Below are 12,790 nucleotides of genomic sequence, written 5' to 3'. Positions count from 1 at the left end.
TATATGTGGAAAACCCAAAAGACTCCACTCCAAAACTGCTAGAACTTGTACAGGAATTCAGTAAAGTGTCAGGATATAAAATCAATGCACAGAAATCAGTTGCATTTCCCTACACCAAGAACAAGACAGAAGAAAGAGAAATTAAGGAGTCCATCCCATTTACAATTGCACCCAAAACTATAAGATACCTAGGAATAAACCTAACCAAAGAGACTAAGAATCTATACACAGAAAACTATAAAGTACTCATGAAAGAAATTGAGGAAGACACAAAGAAATGGAAAAATGTTCCATGCTCCTGGATTGGAAGAATAAATATTGTGAAAATGGAAAAATGTTCCATGCTCCTGGATTGGAAGAATAAATATTGTGAAAATGTCTATGCTGCCTAAAGCAATCTACACATTTAATGCAATTCCTATCAAAGTACCATCCATTTTTTTCAAAGAAATGGAACAAATAATCCTAAAATTTATATGGAACCAGAAAAGACCTCGAATAGCCAAAGGAATATTGAAAAAGAAAGCCAAAGTTGGTGGCATCACAATTCCGGTCTTCAAGCTCTATTACAAAGCTGTCATCATCAAGACAGCATGGTACTGGCACAAAAACAAACACATAGATCAATGGAAAAGAATAGAGAGCCCAGAAATAGACCCTCAACTCTATGGTCAACTCATCTTCGACAAAGCAGGAATGTCCAATGGAAAAAAGACAGCCTCTTCAATAAATGGTGTTGGGAAAATTGGACAGCCACATGCAGAAAAATGAAATTGGATCATTTCCTTACACCACACACGAAAATAGACTCAAAATGGATGAAGGATCTCAATGTGAGAAAGGAATCCACCAAAATCCTTGAGGAGAACACAGGCAGCAACCTCTTCGACCTCAGCCACAGCAACGTCTTCCTAGGAACATCGCCAAAGGCAAGGGAAGCAAGGGCAAAAATGAACTATTGGGATTTCATCAAGATCAAAAGCTTTTGCACAGCAAAGGAAACACTTAACAAAACCAAAAGACAACTGACAGAATGGGAGAAGATATTTGCAAATGACATATCAGATAAAGGGTTAGTGTCCAAAATCTATAAAGAACTTAGCAAACTCAACACCCAAAGAACAAATAATCCAATCAAGGAATGGGCAGAGGACGTGAACAGACATTTCTGCAAAGAAGACATCCAGATGGCCAACAGACACATGAAAAAGTGCTCCACATCATTCGGCATCAGGGAAATACAAATCAAAACCACAATGAGATATCACCTCACAGCAGTCAGAATGGCTGAAATTAACAAGTTAGGAAATGACAGATGCTGGCGAGGATGCAGAGAAAGGGGAACCCTCCTACACTGTTGGTGGGAATGCAAGCTGGTGCAACCGCTCTGGAAAACAGCATGGAGGTTCCTCAAAATGTTGAAAATAGAACTACCCTATGACCCAGCAATTGCACTGCTGGGTATTTACCCTAAAGATACAAACGTAGTGATCCGAAGGGGCACGTGCACCCGAATGTTTATAGCAGCAATGTCTACAATAGCCAAACTATGGAAAGAACCTAGATGTCCATCTACAGACGAATGGATAAAGAAGATGTGGTATATATACACAATGGAATACTATGCAGCCATCAAAAGAAATGAAATCTTGCCATTTGTGACGACGTGGATGGAACTAGAGGGTATCATGCTTAGCGAAATCAGTCAATCAGAGAAAGACAACTATCATATGATCTCCCTGATATGAGGGAGAGGAGATGCAACATGGGGGGTTAAGGGGGTAGGAGAAGAGTAAATGAAACAAGATGGGTTTGGGAGGGAGACAAACCATAAGTGACTCTTAATCTCACAAAACAAACTGAGGGTTGATGGGGGGAGGGGGGTTGGGAGGGCGGGGTGGGATTATGGACATTGGGGAGGGTGTGTGCTATGGTGAGTGCTGTGAAGTGTGTTAACCTGGCGATTCACAGACCTGTACCCCTGTGGATAAAAATATATTATATGTTTATAAAAAAATAAAATTTAAAAATAAAATTTTTTAAAAAAATTATTTATTTTCATTTTAAGTGAAAATGTTAAGTCAATTGCATGGTTTCCTCTGGATTTGTAATAGAGACATTGTGAAACACGTGCATATACACCCCATTCATGTAATTAAACCAATTCATCAAACATATTGTTGAAGAATCTTGGAAATGTGTGGGACAGAGGATTAATTAACTCAGAAACATGTAAACTCTAAAAAGTTTGTCAGTGTATTTTTATTATACATATGCTCTTCCATGTATGATTTGTGACAGCTTAAGGACAGATGGCCAAGTGATTTACAACTCTGACTTCAATTATATACCATGTAGTTCAAGTGAAAATAGCTCTCTTGCAGCCCAAATAGAGATGTTAGCAACCATTTATAAGAAGTGTTTTGAAATTCGAATCAAAGTCAAAGCCCTATTTGTTTTATTTCATGCACAGAAAATTGGATCTCCTGTGCCTAAAATAATCTCGGAATATTAATCTCTGTTCCTTGGGTGGTTTTAAAACTGTGCAAGTTTAAAATTAACGTTTTTCTTCTCTTTTGTGTAATTCATAGCAGATATTTCAACCCTGTCACCTCTCAAGAAAGCCCTTGGACTCAGCTCCTCTAGATTGAGAAAGAAATGACACACTGCTCATTGTAATCATGTACACAGGGATAAGGAGGATGGTCAAGGGGAGAGAATTCTTTTTTGTGTCTTGACATATAAAGGCAACCACCCCACCCTCATATTTTCATTCAAAGGACCCTTCTTTCTTGCCACTTAAAGTTACTGTTAGTGTGTCAGCACCGATGTACAACTTTTGTTAAAGCCTGTGGGGTGTGTGTGTGTGTGTGTGTGTGTGTGTGTGTGTGTGTGTGTATACATGCACGCACGTGTGTGCATGTGGTCCTGGTGGTTGTCGTGATTTGAGAAGCATGTGCCTCCCTCCTGCAGACTGTAACCTAACCTTTTAATGTGAGGGACGAGGGTAAAAATAAATATATGCCCCTAGAGAGAAGAGGTGGTAATATATTTTTGCCTTTCCATTTTTAATTTGCCCATTCTAAATACTGTACTAGAAGGGTTTGTATGACTTTATACTTTCCAGAAATATTCTTTTTTTGTAGGCTAATGGTTCAGTTTACTTCTCATTTCTTCATTGCCTTTCAGATAAGTACTTCCCCAGAAACTTAGTATTAAAATTTGCCTTTCCAAATGTACCATATGGAATTCCCAAAGGAAATTATTTTCTAAGTGTCAGTCTCACTCATGAATTTGGCTGTAGACTTGAGTTCTTTTCCTAGCACCACCCCCTCCCCAATTTAAAACATTTTCATAAATGAAGATACAGAGGGACTAACAAAGGATCCCCAGATACTTGATTTCCATCAACATTTATTTGTGTAGAATTTTCCAGAATATTCCCATCATAAAGGGAATGTAGAGGCAAAGTCTGAACTGAGAAACTTTGAACAATCTGAGATGCCCAGCATAAATAGCTCTTTTCCATTCTCAGGGCTATTTTCCTACCAATACTCAGAGACATTTTCTACCTGGACTGCTGATGCCTTTCAAAGAGCCGGCGACAGGCATCATGTGTGTCCTGGGACACTGGGCTTGTCTTCCCCTGGACTCAGGGGCTCCGGCTGCCACATCACCATTTGGAGCTACAGCTTAGAAAGTACTCCGTCTCCTTGTCGACAACTGGTGTAGACACCCCTCCCTGCAAGTTTTAAGAAATCAGGTCAGTTGAATTTTCTAGTATTTTTGGAATGCAAATTACTGCTACACAAAGCTTCAACTGCAGTTGTAATTGTAGCTTGTTAAAAGTGAAAAACAGAGTAGTCAGAATTCTATTAGGAAGAAATAGTTTGGGTAATATTTTTCTGCTATATTGACCTTGCTAACTCTATAAAAAGCAAGTGAGTACATTTCATTTGTGTGTGTGTGTGTGTGTGTGTGTGTGTGTGTGTGTGTATGTGAGAGACAGATAGACAGAGACAGAGACCAAAAGACAGAGACAGAGAGACAGAGAGGTGAGTCACTGGTTTCCTCTTTTTCCTTTCTGTAACCAAACATAAGACACTAAAAGAGCCTTGACATAACATTTAAAATCTAAACTACAGTCAATGTCAATATTATATAGCTAATATTGACTTTAATCAAAAAGGCCTGGCTAATGTTAAAGCTTATAAAGAACAAATAAAATTGTGACACTTATCACTAAACTACCACTATTCAAGTTTATGGGAGATAATCTCAGCTCAGTGAGCTCACTTTCAGAGATAATGGAGCTATTAGTCAGATTTGGTCATTTTACCTCATCTATATTATAGATAAATAGCTCATACTTAAATAATCAGAATAGAAGCCTTCAGAAATATACATTAGGATTTTGACTATAGATTTCAACACTATCTAGCTGTAGATATAGCTACAAAGAGATGGATGTTAAATGTAGTAAGTTATCACTTAAATATTCTGTAGTATCACTGAAAGGGATCACACCCAAGCCACAGTTGGAAAGAGTTTAAATGTTAGAAAAACAACTGAATTGTGCAATTCACAGAGAAAGACAGAAGAGTGCTCTGAATAGTTAAGCCAGTTTGGAGATGAATGAAGGAAGCAACAAAGGTTATTCTGTGTGTGTATGTGTGTGTGTGTGTGTGTGTGTGTACACACAAGCACATACTTACATATATAATTCATCTCATGGTGGGGTCCTAGTGCATCAGTCGGCTCTAATGATGTACAAGAAATCTAGAAGTCCCGAGTGAGTGCCCGGAAGACTCAGAACCTCCAGAGAGCTGGAGGTCTTGATGACTGGCCAAGTTCAGGACTTCCGGGACTCTGCAGTCGCCCAGGCACAGCTCAAAGAGACAGACCCTTAGACGTAGTGACATCTGTAGAGGTTTCTGAGAGCAATTACAGTAGTCATTTTGACTCCATGTAGTATCATCGGAGAGCAAGAAAACTTTGGCAGAAATGGCTTAGGAAATATGGGCAAAAACCTTGGTGTTCTACTCTAAGAACTTTCCCTTCTCCCCTATTGAGGGGTTTAAATACTTCATCAGTTTATTCTTATTTTATTCCAGTGTCCTTTGTTTTGGAGATTATTATTTCATTTTTAAAGATTTTATATATTTATTTGATAGAAAGAGATTGCACAAGGGGGGGGGGCGGGAAGCTGACCCCCTGCTGAGCAGAGCACCCGACTTGGACCAGGGGATCATGACCTGAGCCAAAGGCAGACGTTTAACTGACTGAACCATCCAGATGCCCCAGAGATTATTATTTCTGTATAAGTACTCCATCCTGTATGGGTTGCTAACTAAGTGTGCATTCCCCTCACCCCCATGGCTGCTGGTATAAATAAATGGCATCTCCCCATTGGTAAATAGCACTAAGAAAATTTTTAAAAATGCCTTTGAAAAAATACATTACTGTCGCTGATATTTATCTCCAAAATGCAAGATAACTATCAATTCACACACAGTTGCAAGAAATAATACACAGAGATCCTCTGTACCCTTATCCAGTTTTCCACTTGATAATAGCTTATGCAACTATAGTACAGCATTAATGTCTCATTATTTTGAAGCACATTTTCCCAGACTTCACCAGTGGGAGACCCTTCAGGTTGATCCCTGTGTTCTTTTGATCTTTGAGCATGTTCTTAACTTCTAGTACAGTGAGATGCTCTGGTTTATCTTGTTCTTCCTGGCTTCAACCCTGAAGAGCTTTGATTCCTTTTATTGGAAAATGGTACTTAGAGAACAAGATGTGGGGGTTAGGTGTGCTTTTTTAAAAATTTAATTTAATTTAATTAATGTATAATGTATTGTTTGCCCCAGGGGTACAGGTGTGTGAATTATCAGTCTTACACATTTCACAGTACTCACCATAGAACATACCCTCCCAAATGTCCATAACCCTGCCACCCTCTCCCTCCCCCATGCCCTCCAGCAACCCTTGGATTGTTTCCTGAGAGTAAGAGTTTCTTATGGTTTGTCTCCCTCCCTGGTCCCATCTTGTTTTGTTTTTTTTTCCCTCCTTAATCCCCACAACCCCCCACCCTGCCTCTCAAATTCCTCGTATCAGTGAGATCAGATGATAATTGTCTTTCTCTGATTGACTTACTTCACTTAGCATAATACCTTTTAGTTCCATCCACTTCATTGCAAATGGCAAAATTTCATTTTCTTTTGATGGCTACATATTATTCCATTGTACATATATATACCACATCTTCTTTATCCATTTATCTGTTGATGGACATCTAGGTTCTTTCCATAGTTTGGGCACTGGGGACATTGCTGCTATAAACATTCGGGCACACGTGCCCCTTCGGATCACTACATTTGTATCTTTAGGGTAAATACACAGTAGTGCAATTGCTGGGTCATAAGGTAGCTCTATTTTCAACTTTTTGAAAAATTTTTTCTTTTCAGCGTAACAGTATTCATCGTTTTTTTGCACCACACCCAGTGCTCCATGCAATCCATGCCCTCTCTAATACCCAGCACCTGGTTCCCCCAGCCTCCCACTCCCCGCCCCTTCAAAACCCTCAGATTGTTTTTCAGAGTCCATAGTCTCTCATGGTTTACCTCCCCTTCCAATTTCCCTCAACTTTTTGAGGAACCTCCATGCTGTTTTCCAGAGTGGTTGCACCAGCTTGCATTTCCAGCAACAGTGTAGGAAGGTTCCCCTTTCTCCGCATCCTTGCCAGCAGCTGTCATTTCCTGACTTGTTAATTTTATCCATTCTGACTGGTGTGAGGTGATATCTCATTGTGGTTTTGATTTGTATTTCCCTGATGCTGAGTGATGTGGAGCACCTTTTCATGTCTGTTGGCCATCTGGATGTCTTCTTTGCAGAAGTGTCTGTTCATGTCTTCTGCCCATTTCTTGATTGGATTATTCATTCTTTGAATGTTGAGTTTGCTAAGTTCTTTATAGATTTTGGATACTAGCCCGTTATCTGATATGTCATTTGCAAATATCTTCTCCCATTCTGTCAGTTGTCTTTTGGTTTTGTGTACTGTTTCCTTTGCTGTGCAAAAGCTTTTGATCTTGATGAAGTCCCAATAGTTCAATTTGTCCTTGCTTCCCTTGCCTTTGGCAATGTTCCTAGGAAGAAGTTGCACGGCTGAAGCCGAAGAGGTTGCTGCCTGTGTTCTCCTCAAGGATTTTGATGGATTCCTTTCTCACATTGAGGTCCTTCATCCATTTTGAGTCTATTTTCATGTGTGGTGTAAGGAAATGGTCCAATTTCATTTTTCTGCATGTGGCTGTCTAATTTTCCAACCACAATTTGTTGAAGCGACTGTCTTTTTGCATTGGGCATTCTTTCCTGCTTTGTCAAAGATTAGTTGGCCATAGAGTTGAGGGTATATTTCTGGGCTCTCTATTCTGTTCCATTGATCTATGTGTCTGTTTTTGTGCCAGTACCATACTGTCTTGATGATGACAGCTTTGTAATAGAGCTTGAAGACCGGAATTGTGATGCCACCAACTTTGGCTTTCTTTTTCAATATTCCTTTGGCTATTCGAGGTCTTTTCTGGTTCCATATAAATTTTAGGATTATTTGTTCCATTTCTTTGAAAAAAATGGATGGTACTTTGATAGGAATTGCATTAAATGTGTAGATTGCTTTAGGTAGCATAGACATTTTCACAATATTTATTCTTCCAATCCATGGGCATGGAACATTTTTCCATTTCTTTGTGTCTTCCTCAATTTCTTTCATGAGTACTTTATAGTTTTCTGAGTATAGATTCTTAGTCTCTTTGGTTAGGTTTATTCCTAGGTATCTTATAGTTTTGGGTGCAATTGTAAATGGGATGGACTCCTTAATTTCTCTTTCTTCTGTCTTGTTGTTGGTGTAGAGAAATGCAACTGATTTCTGTGCATTGATTTTATATCCTGACACTTTACTGAATTCCTGTACAAGTTCTAGCAGCTTTGGAGTGGAGTCTTTTGGGTTTTCCACATATAGTATCATATCATCTGCAAAGAGTGATAGTTTGACTTCTTCTTTGCCGATTTGGATGCCTTTAATTTCCTTTTGTTGTCTGATTGCTGAGGCTAGGACTTCTAGTACTATGTTGAATAGCAGTGGTGATAACGGACATCCCTGCCGTGTTCCTGACCTTAGCGGGAAAGCTTTCAGTTTTTCTCCATTGAGAATGATATTTGTGGTGGGTTTTTCATAGATGGCTTTGATAATATTGAGGTATGTGCTGTCTATCCCTACACTTTGAAGAGTTTTGATCAGGAAGGGATGCTGTACTTTGTCAAATGTTTTTTCAGCATCTATGGAGAGTATCATATGGTTCTTGTTCTTTCTTTTATTAATGTGTTGTATCACATTGATTGATTTGCAGATGTTGAACCAACCTTGCAGCCCTGGAATAAATCCCACTTGGTCGTGGTGAATAATCCTTTTAATGTACTGTTGGATCCTTTTGGCTAGTATTTTGGTGAGAATTTTCGCATCTGTGTTCATCAAGGATATTGGTCTGTAGTTCTCTTTTTTGATGGGATCCTTGTCTGGTTTTGGGATCAAGGCGATGCTGGCCTCATAAAATGAGTTTGGAAGTTTTCCTCCCATTTCTATTTTTTGGAACAGTTTCAGGAGAATAGGAATTAATTCTTCTTTAAATGTTTGGTATAATTCCTCTGGGAAGCCATCTGGCCCTGGGCTTTTGTTTGTTTGGAGATTTTTGATGACTGTTTCAATCTCCTTACTGGTTATGGGTCTGTTCAGGTTTTATTTCTTCCTGGTTTGCTTTTGGTAGTTTATATGTCTCTAGGAAGCATCCATTTCTTCCAGATTGTCAAATTTGTTGGCATAGAGTTGCTCATAATATATTCTTATAATTGTTTGTATTTCTTTGGTGTTGGTTGTGATCTCTCCTCTTTCGTTCATAATTTTATTAATTTGGGTACTTTCTCTTTTCTTTTTGATAAGTCTGGCCAGGGGGTTATCAATCTTATTACTTCTTTCAAAGTACCAGTTCCTAGTTTCATTGATTTGTTCTATTTTGTTTGTTTGTTTGTTTGTTTCTATTTCATTGATTTCTGCTCTGATCTTTATTATTTCTCTTCTTCTGCTGGGTTTAGGCTTTCTTTGTTGTTCTTTCTCCAGCTCCTTTAGGTGTAGAGTTAGGTTGTGTTTTTGAGACCTTTCTTGTTTCTTGAGAAAGGCTTGTATCGCTATATATTTTCCTCTCAGGACTGCCTTTGCCGTGTCCCACAGATTTTGAACCATTGTGTTTTCATTATCATATGTCTCCATGATTTTTTTTCAATTCTTCTTTAATTTCCTGGTTGACCCATTCATTCATTCTTTAGAAGGATGCTGTTTAGTCTCCATGTATTTGTGTTCTTTCCAAATTTCCTCTTGTGATTGAGTTCTAGCTTCAGAGCATTGTGGTCTGAAAATATGCGGGGAATGATCCCAGTCTTTTGGTACTGTTGAGACCTGATTTATGACCCAGGATGTGATCTATTCTGGAGAATGTTCTATGTGCTAGAGAAGAATATGTATTCTGTTCTTTGGGATGGAATGTTCTGAATATATCTGTGATGTCCATCTGGTCCACCGTGTCATTTAAGCCTTTATTTCCTTGTTGATCTTTTGCTTAGATTCTCTGTCCATTTCAGTCAGGGAGGTGTTAAAGTCCCCTACTATTATCGTGTTATGTCTATGTGTTTCTTTGTTTTTGTTATTAATTGGTTTATATAATTGGCTGCTCCCATGTTAAGGGCATAGATATTTAAAGTTTTTAGATCTTCTTGTTGGATAGACCCTTTAAGTATGACATAGTGTCCTTCCTCATCTCTTATTATAGTTTTTGGCTTAAAATCTAATTTATATGATATAAGGATTGCCACCCCAGCTTTCTTTTGCTGTCCATAAGCATGGTAAATTGTTTTCTACCTCCTCACTTTAAACCTGGTGGTGTCTTTGGGTCTAAAATGAGTTTCTTGAAGGCAGCATATTGATGAGTCTTGTTTGTTTGTTTGTTTTATCCATTCTGATACCCTATGTCTTTTGATTGGGGCATTTAACCCATTTACATTCAAATTAACTATTGAAAGATATGAATTCAGTGTTCTTGTATTGCCTGTAAGGTGACTGTTTCTTTTTTTTTTTTTAAGATTTTATTTATTTATTTGACAGACAGAGATCACAAGTAGACAGAGAGGCAGGCAGAGAGAGAGAGGGAAGCAGGCTCCCTGCTGAGCAGAGAGTCCGATGCGGGGCTCGATCCCAGGACCCTGAGATCATGACCTGAGCCGAAGGCAGCGGCTTAACCTGCTGAGCCACCCAGGCACCCCAAGGTGACTGTTTCTGTATATTGTCTCTGTTCCTTTCTGATCTGTTACTTTTATGCTCTTCTTTGGCTTAGAGTACCCCTTTCAATATTTGCTGTAGGGCTGGTTTTTTGTGTGCAAATTCTTTTAGTTTTTGTTTGTCCTGGAAACTTTTTATCTCTCCTTCTATTTTCAATTAGCAATAATCGCGCCTCAGATAAACCTCATTGGCTACAATACTGCCACTGCCCAAACTCTCCTTCTATTTTCAATGATAGGCTAGCTGGATATAGTATTCTTGGGTGCATATTTTTTTCGTTTAGTGCTCCAAATATATCATGCCAGTTCTTTCTGGCCTACCAGGTCTCTGTGGATAGGTCTGCTGCCAATCTAATATCCTACCATTGTATGTTATAAACTTCTTGTCCTGAGCTGCTTTCAGGATTTTCTTTTTGTCACTAAGACTTGTAAGTTTTACTATTAGATGATGGGGTGTGGAACTATTCTTATTGATTTTGGGGGGGTTCTCTGTGCCTCCTGGATATTGATTTTTGTTCCCTTTGCCAAATTAGGGAAATTCTCTGTTATAATTTGCTCCAATATACCTTCTGCCCCCCTTCTTCTTCTTTTGGGATCCCAATTATTCTAATATTGTTTCATCTTATGGTATCAGTTATCTCTTGAATTCTCCCCTCCTGGTCCAGTAGTTGTTTATCTCTTTTTCTCAGCTTCTTTATTCTCCATCATTTGGTCTTCTATATCACTAATTCTCTCTTCTCCCTCATTTAGTCTAGCAGTAAGAGTTTCCATTTTTTTATTGCACCTCATTCATAAATTTTTTTCAACTTGGTTAGATTTAGTCCTTCTATTTATCCAGAAGGTGTTTTTATTTCTCCAGACAGAGATTCTCTAGTATCTTCCATGCTTTTTTGATCTCAGTTAGTACCTTGATAATCATTATTCTGAACTCTATTTCTTTTATTTAAGATTTTATTTATTTCTTTGACAGAGAGAGACATCACAAGTAGGCAGCACAGTTGGCAGTGAGAGAGGGGAAAGCAGGCTCCCTGCTGAGCAGAGAGCCCAATGTGGGGCTTGATCCCAGGACCCTGAGATCATGACCTGAGCTGAAGGCAGAGGCTTAACCCACTGAGCCACCCAGGCTCCCCCTGAACTCTATTTCTGACATCATACTAATGTCTGTATTGATTAGGTCCCTAGCCATTGGTACTGTCTCTTGTTATTTTTTTTTTTAGGTGAGTTTTTCCACCTTGTCATTTTTCTAGATAAGAATAGATGAATGAGAGAACAAAATACTAAAAGGGTAGCAACGACTCCAGAAAAATATACACTAAACAAATTGGAAGAGACCTGAAACCAGCAGGAGAAGAAAAGAGGAATATATAATATATATTATATATATATATATATATATATATATATATATATATATATATTAGCCTCGTGATTAGCATGGAGTCACACACTTGATTTTGCATTCATGTATTTTGGTTTGTTAGAAGAGACTGCCTCCTGAATTTTAAAGAAAGAAAAACATAGAGAGAGAGAGAGAGAGATATGAAAATAAGGGTAAACACAATGAAGCGATGGGCTATGAATGTAAAGATGAAAATTTAAAAAAAAGATTCTAAAGGAATTTCAGCCAAGAAGTTGGCTGAAAAGGAGAAAAAGAGAAAAAGGAAGAAAAAAAAGAGGAAAGAATGTGATCAGGCTGGAGACTGGAACAAAGCCATGTGCTAGATTTAGGGTATATTTTGATCTATTAGAAGAAATTGTATCTCAAATTTTTAAAGGAAGGAAAACCTTATATGTATACAAATAATAAGGTTAAATGCAATGAAGGGATAAAATATGACTATAACAATGAAAATTTAACAAGGTTTTTAAAAGGTATTGATAAGATAAAATAGTTACAAATCGTTAAGATAAGAAAGAGGAAAATTTTAAAAATAGAATAAGAATAAAATTAAATTTAAAAAATTTAACTTTGGGGGCGCCTGGGTGGCTCAGTGGGTTAAGCCTCTGCCTTCGGCTCAGGTCATGATCTCAGGGTCCTGGGATCGAGCCCCGCATCGGGCTCTCTGCTCGGCAGTGAGCCTGCTTCCCCCTCTCTCTCTGCCTGCCTCTCTGCCTACTTGTGATCTCTGTCTGTCAAATAAATAAATAAAATCTTTAAAAAAAATTAACTTTGAAAGACTAAGGAATCATAGGAAAAAAGCCATGAATTCTATGTGCTGTATTCCTGTAGCTCTGAAGTTTTGCAGTTCTTGTTGATTGGTGAACTTGGTCTTGGCTGGTCTTGCTAATCTTCTGGGGGAGGGACCTATTGCAGTGAGTGTCAAATGTCTTTGCCCGAGGTGGAATTGCACTGCTCTTGTCAGGGGCCAGGCTAAGTAATCTGCTTCAGTTCACTCTTGGGAGTTTTTGT

At 38.5% G+C, this 12,790-nt stretch overlaps 1 protein-coding gene and 1 pseudogene across 7 annotated transcripts in view; one reads left to right on the top strand and one right to left on the bottom strand.

Moving 5' to 3' along the window:
- AFF2 (ALF transcription elongation factor 2) overlaps positions 1–12,790 on the top strand; it is a 710,743-nt gene that overhangs the window by 267,403 nt on the left and 430,550 nt on the right. Inside the window, exon 1 of one of the 7 annotated variants that reach the window (XM_047715964.1) lies at positions 3,744–3,763. The exons of the other annotated variants lie outside the window; for them this stretch is intronic. The gene's annotated coding sequence lies outside the window, so the exon portion shown is untranslated. Of the gene's footprint in view, positions 1–3,743; positions 3,764–12,790 lie in introns of those variants that run through there. 7 annotated transcript variants of the gene reach the window in all.
- LOC125092471 (uncharacterized) lies at positions 10,430–10,598 on the bottom strand (annotated as a pseudogene).

This window comes from Lutra lutra, chromosome X, assembly GCF_902655055.1.
Source record: "Lutra lutra chromosome X, mLutLut1.2, whole genome shotgun sequence".
Classification (NCBI taxonomy): domain Eukaryota; kingdom Metazoa; phylum Chordata; class Mammalia; order Carnivora; family Mustelidae; genus Lutra; species Lutra lutra.
The sequence above is the reverse complement of the archived record's forward strand: the minus strand, read 5'-3'. Positions and strand labels throughout refer to the sequence as shown.